Consider the following 14,841-nt stretch of genomic DNA (forward strand, 5'->3'; position numbering starts at 1 on the left):
ACCCACAGACCACACTGCTGTCTCCACTGACTCTGTATCCATGATGGATACCCCATGCCACTGCAAATTTCTCTCTAGATGACCTTCAATTATATGCAATTTTATATTAGAACAATGTTCCAGGATGGATTTATAACCAGCCTAACCTTTTGAATTCTTTCTGCATTCACTGCTTCCATGGTGTTGTTATAAATACGCTTGTACACTCCTCTTTGTGAGAGTCACTACTTTGTCGAGGCAGACCCTTGCAAAGGCTGCCAAAGAATGCTCTGACCACTGTCACAAAATCTGGCCTTTGGGGACAGATGGACCATTACAACACCCTTGAGGCATCTAGGGAGTGCAAATAGTATTGACTTGAATGACTAAAAAGGGATCTGCCTGACCCTAGCCCACCCACACCATATACAACCTCCAGACCTCTCCTGAGTGGTGCATCCTGGGTTATAGTCCAGGCTGTTAAGTCCACCAGACTTTAGCCCATCTGTACCCTCCCCAGTACCCAGACATTGCACTGGTTGCATATCTTGTGCCATAGGTCAGTCTGGTGAGCCCTAATGGTGTCATTCCCAACCTCCAGGCTTGGTGCCAGTCACACATCCTGTGTACCAGTCCAGTCTGAGGAACAGGTTTGACCCAAGTTCACCTGCAACCTATATCAAAACTCAAAGCCTAATCTGGGCCATACACCCCATGTTATGGTTCAGTCTGAGGAGTCCATGTATACTAGTAAACCTTTACCATCCCCAACCACTAGGCTTGCCATAGATGTGCCAGCCCACTCTGGTGAGTCTGTTGGATCTTTGCCCACCCACACTACTTCCAACCTCCATGAATAGTCCAGGTTGCCCACCCTGTGTGCTGGTCCAGATTATTAAGTCCCAGAGCTCTTGCCTCCTGAATTGTATCCAATCTTCAGGCTTGAGCTGATATGCCCATTTGTGTGTTGGGCCAGCCTGGCGAGTCCCTGAAGCCTCTCCTGACATTGCCACCCTTTTGTTGTACAACTTGTATGATATCCTAGCTGGCTGAGTGTCCATGACGCTACTCTACATGTGCTGTCCTCACATTCACAGGACAAGCTTGCAGAGTACAGCTTACAAACCAGCCTATGCAGATCCAGCCACTAGTCCCGTTTGCATGCTTTCTTGCTTACTGCTGAATTGGAATCACCCCTATTCTTCCAATGGAAAATCAACACTGAACCTCCGAAGGTGTGCTCTACCAACTCCTGATACTTGACCTATTTATCAGCTAAGCTTAGGCAACAACAAAACAAAATTTGCACTCAACAGAGACACCTTTGAGTCTCACAAGGACACACAATAAAAGAAGTCCACATGTCCAGGTATCATCATAAATACACAGATAATATGAAAAGTCAAGATGGTAAGTATGCCCTTAACAATTTTTACTAGTCCTGTAGCAGTGTTCTTCAATGACAATTACCTAGAGGAATCCCAGGTCACAGAATTTTAAAAACACAAAATAACAAAAGCATAAACTTCTTCAAAGTACTCTAATAGCTTAAAGAGGAAAGACTCCAAGAAAACAGCTCAGGGAACTTTTAAAGAGAATTGCAATAAATGACTGCATGAGGCCCAAGAAAGCACATCATATGTATAAATGAAATGATAATGACAATTCAGGATTTGAAAACAGAGTTCAATAAAGAGATAGAAATATTGAAGTGTTTCTAAGCTGTAAATGAAGATGGAATTGTTTGTTTGTTTGTTTTTCGAGACAGGGTTTCTCTGTGTTATTTTGGTACCTGTCCTGGATCTCACTCTGTAGCCCAGGCTGGCCTTGAACTCACAGAGATCCGCCTGGCTCTGCCTCCTGAGTGCTGGGACCAAAGGTGTGTGCCACCACCACTCGGATGGAGGTGTAATTGAAAAAATGCAATAATCCAACTAGAAGACACTGGAGAAAGCATTAACAATTAGAATAGGTCAGGTAGAAAATAGAATATCAAGGATCTAAGATAAAATAGAGGAATTGGGCCACACAAGCAAAGTATATGGGAAAATATAAACAAAACATTTGGGAATTGTGGCACACTGTGAAAGACAAAAACCTTTTAACTATGGGCATGGCTAAAGGAGAAGAATCCCAAGTCAATGGCATAAAGTAGACCTTCAAGAGGATCATAGAAGAAAATATCCCCAAAAAAGGGAAAGACATCAATACAGATATAAGAAGCACACAGAACACCAAGTAGACAAGACCAAAAAATAGACTCCCCATGGCATATTATACTTGAAACACAGAGAGTGTACTGAAAGTTGCAGGGAAAACCACTAGAATAACAGTTGACTTCTCAATGGAAACTTTAAAAGCCAGAAGAGCCTGGAACAATGTTTTCCAAGTCATAAAGGAGCACAGAAGCCAAGCCAGACAAACCCACAAAAGTATCTGACATAGTTAAAGGTGAAGGAAAGACTTTCCCTGATATAAACAGGCTGGAAGAATTCATGTCCGCCAAACATGCCTACAGTGAATTCTGGAAGCAATAATTTAAATTGAAAAGAAGAATGAGCATAACCAAGGAACTATATGGAGAAAGTAAATGAAGCCATAATTAATAAAACACAAAATAGGACTAAGAACACAAGCAGAAAAAAAAAAGCCTGCAATCAACAAAATCTTTCAATAATAAGTAAATACTAATTATCTTAACTCCTCAAAGCAAAAGACACAGGTTAGCTGAATGGATTAAGAAACAAAACCTGTCTTTCTGTTGTCTAAAAGCAATTCATCTTACTTCAAAGACATCATCCATATCACAGCGGAAAGATGGGGAAAGTAGACCAAGCACAGGGATCCAGGAGGCAAGTGGGTGTCTCTATCCTAATATCTGATAAAAACAGACTTCAAACTAAAACAAATCAGAAGATATAAAGAACACATCATTCTCATCATGGGGACAATTTGCCAAGAAGACATTAAACTCCTAAACATGTATGCACCAAACTGTGGCATATCCAATTTCATTTAAAACAACAGAAAAACAAATAAAACCTCATACTGCTGGACCTGATAAGCTCCACCTCAGAAATGGCAGGAAATTTCAATACCCACATTTCTCTAGTAGAGAGATAACCTGAGCAAAAAATAAACAGAAACCTCTGAATTAAATCATATAACATGGACCTAACAATTAGAATATTCCATTTAAAAAACAATGAATATACATTCTACTCAGCAGCCCATGGAAGTTTTTCTAAAATAGACCCTGTACTGAGATAGACAAAAAAAATCTTTAAAAATCCAGAAAATTTTGAATATCTCTGTATATCCTATCTGACCACAATGAAATAGTCCTTAAAGTCAACAGAAAACAGATCTCTAGTAATTATCTGGACTCATGGAAATTAAAAAACACACTACTTAATGATGAGTGGATCAAAGAAAAAAATTAATAAAAAAAAGAATTTTTGTAATTAGATGAAAATAACAACACCACATAACAAAACCTCACAGATACATCAAAAGTGGCCATAAGCAGGAACTTTGTAGCTCTAAGTACCTACATTAAAAAAATTTTAAAAATCACAAATAAATGACTGAATGATGCAACTCAAGAATTTGGAAAAAGAAGAAAAAGCAAAACCAAATCCAGTAGATGGGTAGAAATGACCAAAATCAGAGTATAAATTAATTGAAATAGAAACAAAGAAAATGGTTACTAGAATCAAGGAATCTAAGACCAGGTTTTTTGAGAAGGTAAACAACATTGACAGACCCTTAGCCCAACTAACCAGAAGACAGCAAATGTGACCAGAAATTAACAGTGAAACATTACAACAAACACCAAAGAAATTCAGAATATTGTAAGAGAATGTTTTTAAAAACCTATGCTCCATTAAATTAGACAATCGAAAGGAAATGGGTAAATTTCTAGATTAATCCAAAGTTAAAACAAGAAGCGATCAATAACTTAGAACTACAACAAATAAGAAAATTCAGGTAGTATTGAAGTCCCTCCCAATAAGAAAGCCCAAGTTCAGACAGATTCATAGAATAATTATGAGACTTTGAAAAAAAGTCTACAATCAATGATTCTTAAATTATTTTTTCTTTTTTAAAAATTTAATTATTTCTCTTATGTTTTGAGATTATAATATAATTATACCATTTCTCCCTTTCCTCTCTCTAAGCCCTCCCATTGGGCTCTCTCTATATATATACATACATAGATATAGATATATAGATTGATATGGATATACATATAGATGTGTGGATGTATATATACATATTTTTTTAAATAGAAAAAGAAGAAAACTTACAAACTTCTTCTATGAAGCCAATAATACCAAAGCCAGGTAAAGACTACAGGCCAATATCCCTCATATACGCAGATGTGAAAATCCTCAATTCAATACTTGCAAGTTGAATGCAGGCATCAGTCAAAAAGATCATCCACTGCCGGGGGTGTGGTAGTGCACACCTTTAGTCCCAGCACTCAAGAGACAGAGGCAGGTGGATCTCTGTGAGTTCGAGGCCAGCCTGGGCTACCAAGTGAGTTCCAGGAAAGGTGCAAAGCTACACAGAGAAACCCTGTCTCGAAAAACAAAACAAAACAACAACAACAACAACAACAACAAAGATCATCCACCATGATCAAGTTGATTTATCCTGTAAGTGCAGGAATGATTCAACTTATGTAAGTCAATAAATCATATAAATTGATTTACAGACAAAAAAAATGATACAATCATCTCAAAAGATGTAGAGAAGGGCCTTTGGCAAAACCCAAAATACCTTCATGGAAAAAGTCCTCCCTAAAAGAGAATAGGACTGGAGGGAGTGTCTCAACATAATAAAGGATAAGCATGACAAACCCACAGCCTGCGTCGTCCTAAGTGGAGAACGTCCTAAGTGGAGAAAAACTGGGAGCAATCCCATTAAAATGAAATAAAGGAACAAGACGGGGCTGCTCATCCTTGCCGCTCCTTTTCAGTATAATACCTGAAACACAGCTGGAACACCAAGGAAAAAGAAAAAAAAACTGAAGGGATACAAGTGGGAAAGAGGAAATCAAATTATCCCTATGTGCAGATGATAAGATATACATAAGATACCCCCCCAAAAAAATTCCACCACAAAACTTCTAGAAATGAACAACATTGTCAACAAAGTAGCATGATACAAAACGAACTTACAAAAACAAGTAGTCATTCTATATAACAATAGCAGGCATGCTGAGGAAGAGATCATGGGAACCCATTCACAATGGCCTCAAAAGTAAAAACTAATGAAATATGTAGAAATAAATCTAACCAAGGAAACAAAATGACTCTACAATGAAAATTTTAAATTTCTGAATAAAAAAGATTGAGGAAGACACTAGAAGATGGAAAGTCCTCTCGTGCCTATGCACTGGGAGAATTAACATTGTGAAAATAGGCATTTACCAAAAGTAATTTAAAAATTCAATGCAATTCTGAGTTTTAAAAAAAAGTCCCCGTGACTTCTTCACAGGGACAGAGCAAACCTTTCTAAAATTAGTTTGGAACCTCAAAAGACACTGGATAGACAAAGCAATTCTGAGCAAAAAATATGCTGGAAGGATTGCCTTGCCATATTTCAAGTAATTTTACAAAGTTGTCATAATAAAAACAGCATGGGTCAGGCATAAAAACAGATGTGTGGTTCAATGGTACAAAATAGGAGATGTAAACGTGAGTACACACAATTCAGCCATCCAATATTTGACAAAAATACACACTGAAGAAAAGACAGTGTCGTCAACAAATGGTGCTGGGAAAGTTATTAGACTCATATCCACACCCAGACCGAAAATCAGCTCCCCACCATGATGATAATGGACTAAACCTCTGAAACTTTAAGCAAACCCCCAATTAAATTCCTTCTCTCATAAATTGTTTTGCTCATGGTGTCTCTTTACATCAATAGAATAGTAACTAAGATTACCTTCTTTCAAGTCGATGGCCAGGGGAGTTCAAGAGACACCCTCCCAAAAAAAAAAAAAAAAATACAAGCTGTTGTCATTGACCTAGGTTGCCTCCCAAAACTTGAAGTCAAGTCCCCATTGCTGAAAATATCATATGCTTCAGACTGAGGACTTGGAGAAATCAAGCTAGAACTAACCTTGAGGACTAACTCTGATAGTACTGGAAGGTGCTATGCAAACTTCCAAGAAAGAAAAGCAACTAAAACTCCTACACATCTGTAAAGCCCATGAACCACAATAATGACAAGCAGGGTGAGATATCCCTAAGAGTGCAATAATGGCACTTATATCTTGGGGATATCCAACAACTGCCTAATTGGACTTTAGGCCCATTCAATAGGATGGAATTCATATCTGGTACTATAAACCTAGCCACCTATCCATGGATTGTGGGCCTACTGAACCTAGAAGAGAACCTACCACTGTCACTTTTCTTAACTGGTATAATGTCCAACTTCAAGCAAGCCACAATTAAATGCTTTCCTTTGTAAGAGTTGCCTTGGCCATGGTGTTTCTTCACAGCAGTAGAACACTGACTAAGACAGAAGTTGGTACCAGGGATCAGAGTAGTGACAGGCCTGAGCATGCTGCTTGTTGGTAGAATGTGGACTTTAACAGTTGGATGCTTTAAGCAGGACTTAATGGGTCACACTAGTAGAAGCACGGAAGACAGTGCTGCTAAGAGCAATGAAGATTATGATGGCCCTGCTCAAGAGTTTTTTGGAGGAGAAGAATATTATTAAGAGGTTTGGAGACCATTCTTGTGATAGTTTGGTGAAAAGTTGGGCTGCTTTCTGTCCTTGTCCAAAAAAGTATTCCTGATGTCAAATTGAAGAGTTTTAGATTAATGGCATTGGCAGAGGGCATTTCAAGGCAGCCTAGTATTGGCTCTGTCATGTGGCTATTAATGGTTACTGTTATGCAGAACTATAATGAAAAGGAGCAAGCTTAGCAAGGAAAAATACAAAATGCACAGTTTGAGGAGAAAAGGAATATCAGCAAGTGTAATAAAGCTAAGTCCAGTGCTCAACAAGATTTTGAAAAAAAAGTTGAAAGAAAAGCCTGGCCCGAAATGGAATAAAGGGAGTGATGTCTTAGAAAGGGTTTCTATTGCTTCGATGAAACACCATGACCAAAAGCAAGTTGGGGAAGAAAGGGTTTATTTGGCTTATACTTCAACGTTGCTGTTCATTACAGAAGGAAGTCAGGACAAGAATTCAAACACGGCAGGATCCTGGAGGCAGAAGCAGATGCAGAGGCCATGGAGGGGTGCTGCTTACAGGCTTTCTTCCCCTGGCTTGCTCAGCCTGTTTTCTTATAGAATCCAGGACCACCAACCCAGGAATAGGACCTCCCACAATGGGCTGGGCCTCCCCCCACCCCATCAATCACTAACTGAGAAAATGCCTTATAGTTGGATCTCATGGAGGCATTTCCTCAACTGAGGCTCTTTCCTCTCTGATGACTCTAGCTTGTGTCGAGTTGACACACACAATCAGCCAGTACAAGTGGTAACCTCAGAGCAAGACTTTATCCAGCTAAGCTTCCAACTTGTAAAAAGGAATTAAGGAAAAGCTTAAGCAGTGAAGGAAACCATTCAAAAACAGAAAGCTGATGCAGATGTAATTGAGCGAGGGGGTCATGTTCCAGCCCCAGCAAACAGCAGAACTTGGCAGATTCTGCCACAGGGTTCTGACTTTAGAATCAAGGATACAAGAGAGAGGCTGTGGTGTTCCTGCATGGAGGCCCAGAGAGGCCTTTGCATGAGGATGTGAGTGTGATGCCTGGATTGCCTTGGAGGCCCAAGATGTTGGAGATGCCAGAGCTGTGGGATACCTGCTGAGGAAGCCTGCAGACTGGGTGTGGAACCAGCCCCTAGAAAGAGAGAGTATGTTGCAAGCAACAAAGCTGAAAGAAGTTGGAGATCTGAAGAGAGCTTTGACATCAGAAATAGAAATGCAGAGTATGGAGTTTGCCCTGCTAGCTTTCAGTTTTGCTTCAATCCAGTATTTCCTCACTACACAGTCTTTCCTCCCCTTTGGAATGGTAATGTATGTCCTGTGCCACTGAATGTTGGAAGTATGTGATCTGCTTTTCTTATTTGATTTTACAGGGGATTACAGTGAAGAGCTTGCTATGAGTCTCTGAAGAGACTTTGAACTTTGGACTTTTAATCAGTGTTGAGACTGTACGAGACTGTAGATGGGGATGGTCGAAGTCAGACTGAATGCATTTTTATGTTACAATATGGCTACAAGCCTACGGGAGCCATGGAGTAGGATGTGATAGTTTGAATGGGAATGGCTGCCAAAAGCTCATATATTTGAATGCTTGGCCATTAACAAGTGGTGCTACTTGACAGGATGATGGTGATTACTTTTCTCTTCAAGGGGCATGTGTAGCATCTTTCAGATGTATGGAAGCTAGCCAGTAGAGATGAAGCTTCCAGGGAAATACCCATTTGATATCTCCATGTTCTATGACTAAGTATGTGGTATTTTCATCAGCAGAGCTTTACCATCAGATTCTGAAGGGTAACCAAGAGCACTGGCAACAGCCTACAGTATTTGGAAGCCTACACAGGCCTCCTGGCCAATCTCTCCGAGACAGGTAACCTGTTCTTGGCACTGAGTCTTTTATTTGCTAACCTGCGATATCTAGTAAAGGCATTGCCCCCCCATTATATAGTAAATCTATTTAAATTCTTTTTAATATGTGTGTATACATGCACATACAACCATACACACACACCCATGTATATATGTATATCGTGGAAGCTTCTACAGTAGTAGGTTTCCATGACTTTTTCAAAAGTTTTTTAGAGTTAGTCATCCTTCACTCCCACACTCCTCCCTCCTCCCACTGCTCTCCCAACCCACAACCCATTTCACTTTTCCTGTTCCATCCCTGCTTCCCCTTAAATCACTGCATTCTCTCCCTCCTCCCATGAAAGCCTCCACACTACATAGCCCTTAACTAGTCTTCTGGTCTCTCTGGATTTTCTAAATAAAACACACCTATCTAAAGATTCAAAGCTAGCATACACATGCCACACTTGTCTTTCCCAGTCTGGGTTACCTCAATCAGAATGATTGATCTAGTTCCTTCTATTTACCTATGCATTTCACTTTTCTTAATAGCTGATTAATATTCCATTTTGTAAATCTTCACTATCCTTTCATCGACTCATGGAAAGAGAGATTGTTTCTACTTCCTGGCTATTGTGCACAGAGCATTAACGGACATGGATGAGCAAGTATCTCTGTGGTAGGATACAGACTCTTTTGGATATATGCCCAAGAGTGGTACAGCTGGTTCATTTGATAGATCTATTTCCAGCTTATTTTAGGAACCTCCACACTGATTTTCATATTGGCTACAATAGTTTTCTCTCATACTAGCAAGTACTTTTCCCCTTCCTTCATAACGATGCCAGCATTTGTTATCTTTTTTTAAACCTTAGCTACTCTGCCTAGAGTAAGTTGAAATCTCAAAGTAATTTTTATACGCACTTCCCAGGTGGTTAAAGACGTTGAACTTAAAAAAAAAAAAATCTCAACCATTTATTTTTCTCTTTTGATAGCTCTATGTTTAGTTCCTTGTCTCGGTTTTTTTGTTTGTTTATTGGTTGGTTGGTTGGTTGGTTGGTTGGTTGGTTGGTTGGTTGGTTGGTTGGTTGGTTGGTATTTTGAGACAGGGTTTCTCTATGTAAACTCTTGGCTGTCCTGGAACTCTCTTTGTAGACCAGGTTGGCCTCAAACTCACTGAGATCCACCTGCCTGCCTCTGCCTCCCAAGTGCTGAGATTAAAGGCTGTGTGCCCACCACCACCATTGAATGCTTAGTCGTCTTGGTATCTTTTTAAATTATTTTATATTTTGTATACTAACTCTCTGTCAGATGTATAGCTGGTAAAGATTTTTCCCACTCTGTAGGCTGCCTCTTCATTTGAGTTATGACGTCTGTTGTGTAGAAGCTTTTTCATGGCACATGGTTCCATTTGTCAGTTGTTGGTCTTAGTGTCTGTGCTGCTAGAGTTCTGTACCCAAAGTCATTTTCTCTGCCTCTGAGTTCAAGACATTCCCTACTGTCTCCTCTATAAGATTCAGGGTATATGGTCTTATGTGGAGGCTCTGGGCTCCTGTGGAATTGAGTTTTGTGCAGGGTGAGAGACAAGGTTCAATTTTCACTATTCTACATGCAGCCATCCAGTTAGACCAGGACCGTAAGTTGAAGATGATGTCTTTTCTCCAGTATGTACTTTTTGTCGCTTTATCAAAAAATCCTATGGCTGTAAGAGTGTGGGCTTTTCTGGGTCCTCAGTTCTATTCTGTTGATCAGTATGTTTGTTTTTATGCTGGTAGCAGTCATGCTGCTTTTATTACCATAGCTCTGTAGTGTAACTTGAAATATGGATTGTTAATTCCTCTGGCAGTTCATTTACTGAATCTTTTCTCCTCTTCTTCTTTTCTCTTTTCTTTTCTTTCTTTTTAACTTGTGCTTGTGCTGGTCTTTTGTTTGGGTATGTTTGGGGAATGTGTGTGTGTGTGTGTGTGTGTGTGTGTGTGTGTTTAAGATTAATTGATGGAGATTACATTGAGTCTATAGGTTTCTTTTGGTAGGATGGATGTTCCCCTAATTTTAATCCTACCAATCCATGAGCACGGGAGGTCTTTCCATCTTCTAGTATCATCTACAGTGTCTTAAAGTTTTTATTATACAAGTCTTTCACTTCCTTGATTAGACTTCTTCCAATATTTTCTGAGCTATTGTTAATGGGGTTTTCCCCTGATTTCTTTCCCAATACATTAGTTCTTAGAATATAGGAAGGTTACTGACTGTTGGTTTAATTTTATAATCTGCTATTTTGGTGGATATATTCATCAGCTGTGGGTTTTTGTTTTTTTAAGGAGTCTTTAAGGTCTTTATGTGTAGAATCATATCATCTGCAAATGGATACTTGTTCTATGTGCATCTACTTTATTTCCTTCACTTATTTTATTTTTCTAGCTAAGATTTCAAGGACTATATTGAGCAGGAGTAGAAGAAGCATGGACATCCTTGTCTTGTTCCTAATTTTAATAGAAATTATTTGAACTTTCCCCTATTTAAGATGATACTGGCTGTGGTTTTGTTGCATATTACCTTTATTGTATTGATATATGCTACCTTATCTCTATTCTCACCAGAACTTTTATCATAAATAGATGCTGCGTTATGTCAAAGGCCTTTTCCGTATCTAATGAGATGATCACGTGGCTTCTTGAGTCTATTTTTTGTGGTGGATTATGTTTATTGTTTTATGTATGATTTAACCATCCCTGCATTTATAGAACAAGGCCAACTTGATTATGGTAGATAATCTTTTTGATGTGTTCTTGTATTTGATTTGTAAGTGCAAGTATTTTATTGAAAAAATTTGTGTCTATGTTCATCAGATAGAGAAATCTATCCCTTCCTTTCTAATTTGTAGAATAGTTCGAGGAGTGTTTATGTTAGTTGTTCTTTGTAGGCTTGGTAGAACCTTCACTGAATCCATCTGGGCTTTTTTTTTTTTAATTGAAGAGACTTTTAATTACTGCTTCTATCTCACTAAATGCTATGGGTCTATTTAAATTATTTACTCCATCTTGATTTATCTTTGATAGGGCATATATATGTAGAAATTCATCCATTTCTTTTCTATTTTTCCAGTTTGGTAGAATATAGCTTTTTTAAGTATGTGCTTTAAAAAAGGAACTTTTAAAACATCTCAGTGTCTATTGAAATACCTCCCTTTTCACATCCAATTTTATTTGTTTGGATCCTCTCTCTCGACTAATTTGGCTAAAAATTTCTCAATCTTGTTTATTTTGTCAAAGAACTAACTCTTCATTTCACTGATTCTTTGTGTTTTTTCTTTTGTTTCATTAATTTCAGGCCTGATTTTGTTATCTTTTCTCATGTACTCTTTTTGGATGTTTATGGTTCTTGTTTCTGTAAGGCCATCCATCAGGTGCATGATTTATTAATTTAAGATTGTTCAAAAATTTTTATGTAGGCACTTAGTGCTGTAAACTTTCCTTTAGGACTACTTTCATTATGTCACATACATTTTGAGATGTATCGCTTTATTTTCATCCAGTTCTAGAAATATTCTAATTTCCTTTTTGATTTCTCCCTGAACCCAACTTTCATTTGGTGTTGTGTTGTTTAGTTTCCATGAGTTTGTGTAGTTTCTGAAGTTTTTATTTTTGTTGATATCCAGTTTTATTCCTTTGTGGTCAGATAGGATGCAGGATTATATTTGATTTTTTTTCTGTATCTGTTGAGATTTGCTTTGTGTCCTGATATGTGGTCAATTTTGAAGAAAATTCCATGGGCTGCTGAAAAGTGTCTACTCCTTAGTGTTTAGGTGGAATGTTCTGTAGAAGTCTGTTAGGTCCATTTGATTTAGTTTGCACTTAACTCCAGAGGGTCTCTACTCAGTCTTTGTGTGGATGACCTGTCTGTTTCTGAGAGTATATTAAACTTACCTTTATCAGTGTTCTGTGGTAAACTATGGTTTTAGGTCTAGAAGTATTTCTTTTATGAATTGGGTGCCCCTGTGTTTCCTATTGAATATTTAGAATTGTAATATCCTCTTAGTGGATTTTTCCTTTAATGAGTATGAACTTTTCTTCTTTTCTGACTAGTTTTGGTTTGGAGCTTATTTTATCTGGTATCATAATAGACACACACATTTGTTTTTTATTTCCATTTGCTTGGAATATCTTTTTCTACCCCTTTAGCCCAAGGTAGCATCTATGGTTGTTGGGGAGTGGTGTGTTCCTTGGAGGCAGCAAATAGATCCTATTTTCTAACCCAATCTCTTAGTCTGTGTCTCTTTATGGATAATTGAAACTGTTAATGTTAAAAGTTATCATTAAACACTATGTATTAATCCCTGCCATTTTGTTGTGGTGGTGGCATTTTCTTAGGCTTCTTTTGTTGCTGGAGAGCTTCTCTCCAGGTCCCACCAAGCCCTGCAGTCCCACAACCCACATATAAAATAATCACTCAGACACTTATATTACTTATAAACTGTATGGCCATGGCAGGCTTCTTGCTAACTGTTCTTATATCTTAAATTAACCCATTTCTATAAATTATACCTTGCCATGTGGCTTGTGGCTTACCGACATGTTTACATGCTGCTTGTCCTGGCGGTGGCTGGCAGTGTCTCTCCCTCCTTCTTCCTGTTCCCTCAATTCTCCTCTCTGTTAGTCCCACCTATATTTCCTGCCTGGCCACTGGCCAATCAGTGTTTATTTATACCAGGCCTGGCTTTTTATATGGTGCTGGGAATTCAAGCTTAGGTCCTCACCCTTGCACAACAAGTGTCCTTGCCCACTAAGCTGTCATCCTAGCCCAAGAGTACAAAACTCTTTGGAGGAGTTCTGCTATAAAGGGGACAGGAAAGCAGACTGGAAATTTAAGAAGCCTAGAGAGCCAAAAGAATTTTTTCTTAAGATAGGAGAGATTAAAGAATGCTGGGAGAGAACCATCAGAGAACAACAATCTAATACTCTAGGACAGAAGAGCTGCCCAAGCAAGACTTCAGAGAGCAAGGGCAAGTGGATTTACTGCACAAATACAGAGCTGACAACATCCTTGTCTCCAGAAGAGATAGTGGTTGGTGCTGTGCTGACCCAGGCATCATGTGGTAGAACATGGGCAGCTGTGGACAATCCTCTCTACATGCTTCTGTTTATCTTTCTGTGGAGTCATCAGTTGAGAACAAGACCAGGAATCAATAGCAATCGCCAAGAAAGGGAGAAAAGAATACACAAGTCATCCATGTAAGCGAAACAAGGCGTTGCTCAACCAAAAGAACACAAGTAGGCTCTCGGGATAATAGCTCCACCTCCTTTATAATGTGATAAGCAGTTGGTCTAATGACATCTAGAAAGCACTTAGATGAGTGCCTGGTACAATGAGGGCACAAGAACTATCTATGTGAATCTCTTCCACTTTCCAGATGCCCTTCATCTCCAAGCGTTGGGACTGTTCTCCCATCACAAGCTTGACTGAAGCACTCACTAGCTTATCTCCCTTGGATGCCTCCTGAAATGAACCACAGGAAATAACTCTGTTATTTCACAACCATCAGAGACTTTACCTGCCAAGAACATTTTGCACACACCCTGAGAGGAGCCATCCCTGGCAAGCAGCCTCTACTGGCAGCAGGCCTGACAGAACACTGTGTCCTGTTGAAAGGGGAGACATTCTAGATAGGTAGGCAAGTTTCAGGGGAGGGGGCACTGTTCATCAGGACCTGGTACGAGTGTGAGATCCCACTTCCAAGTACTTTAAATTGGAACTGCGTATGTTACAAAGAAGAAATAACAAGCAGCCACTTGTGGGTAGATTCCAAGAATTCTGTGCAGGGAATTCCTTATGATGAATTGTTAGCTATGAAGATGAATTGTGAGCTGTGAAGATGAATTATTAGCTGTGAAGAAGCTGGGGCTTGAGATGTAACTCAGTTGCTAGAAAGCTCGTCTGGTATGCATAAAGTTCTGAATCCGGTCCCCAGCACTGTATAAACTGGAAGTGGTGGCATGTTTCTATCATTGAAACATTTAGAAGATGGAGGTAGAAGATTCAAAGTTCAAGATTATCCTCAGCTACATAGGGAATTTGAGATCCACCCGGAATGCATGAGATTCTGTCTGAGAAATATATAAAAAAAAAAGCAAGATAAAGATGAATCACCCGCGCAGGAAAGAAATAGGATGGCTGGGGAGGTGTTGGGGATACTGATGCAAAGTAGTGAGCCAGGAATCCAGAGGTACCCACTGTGGTCCTTGCTGCCACAATGCCCTAAGGTAACCCTAAATTTCT

Source organism: Peromyscus eremicus, chromosome 19 (genome assembly GCF_949786415.1).
Source record: "Peromyscus eremicus chromosome 19, PerEre_H2_v1, whole genome shotgun sequence".
In the NCBI taxonomy this organism is placed as follows: domain Eukaryota; kingdom Metazoa; phylum Chordata; class Mammalia; order Rodentia; family Cricetidae; genus Peromyscus; species Peromyscus eremicus.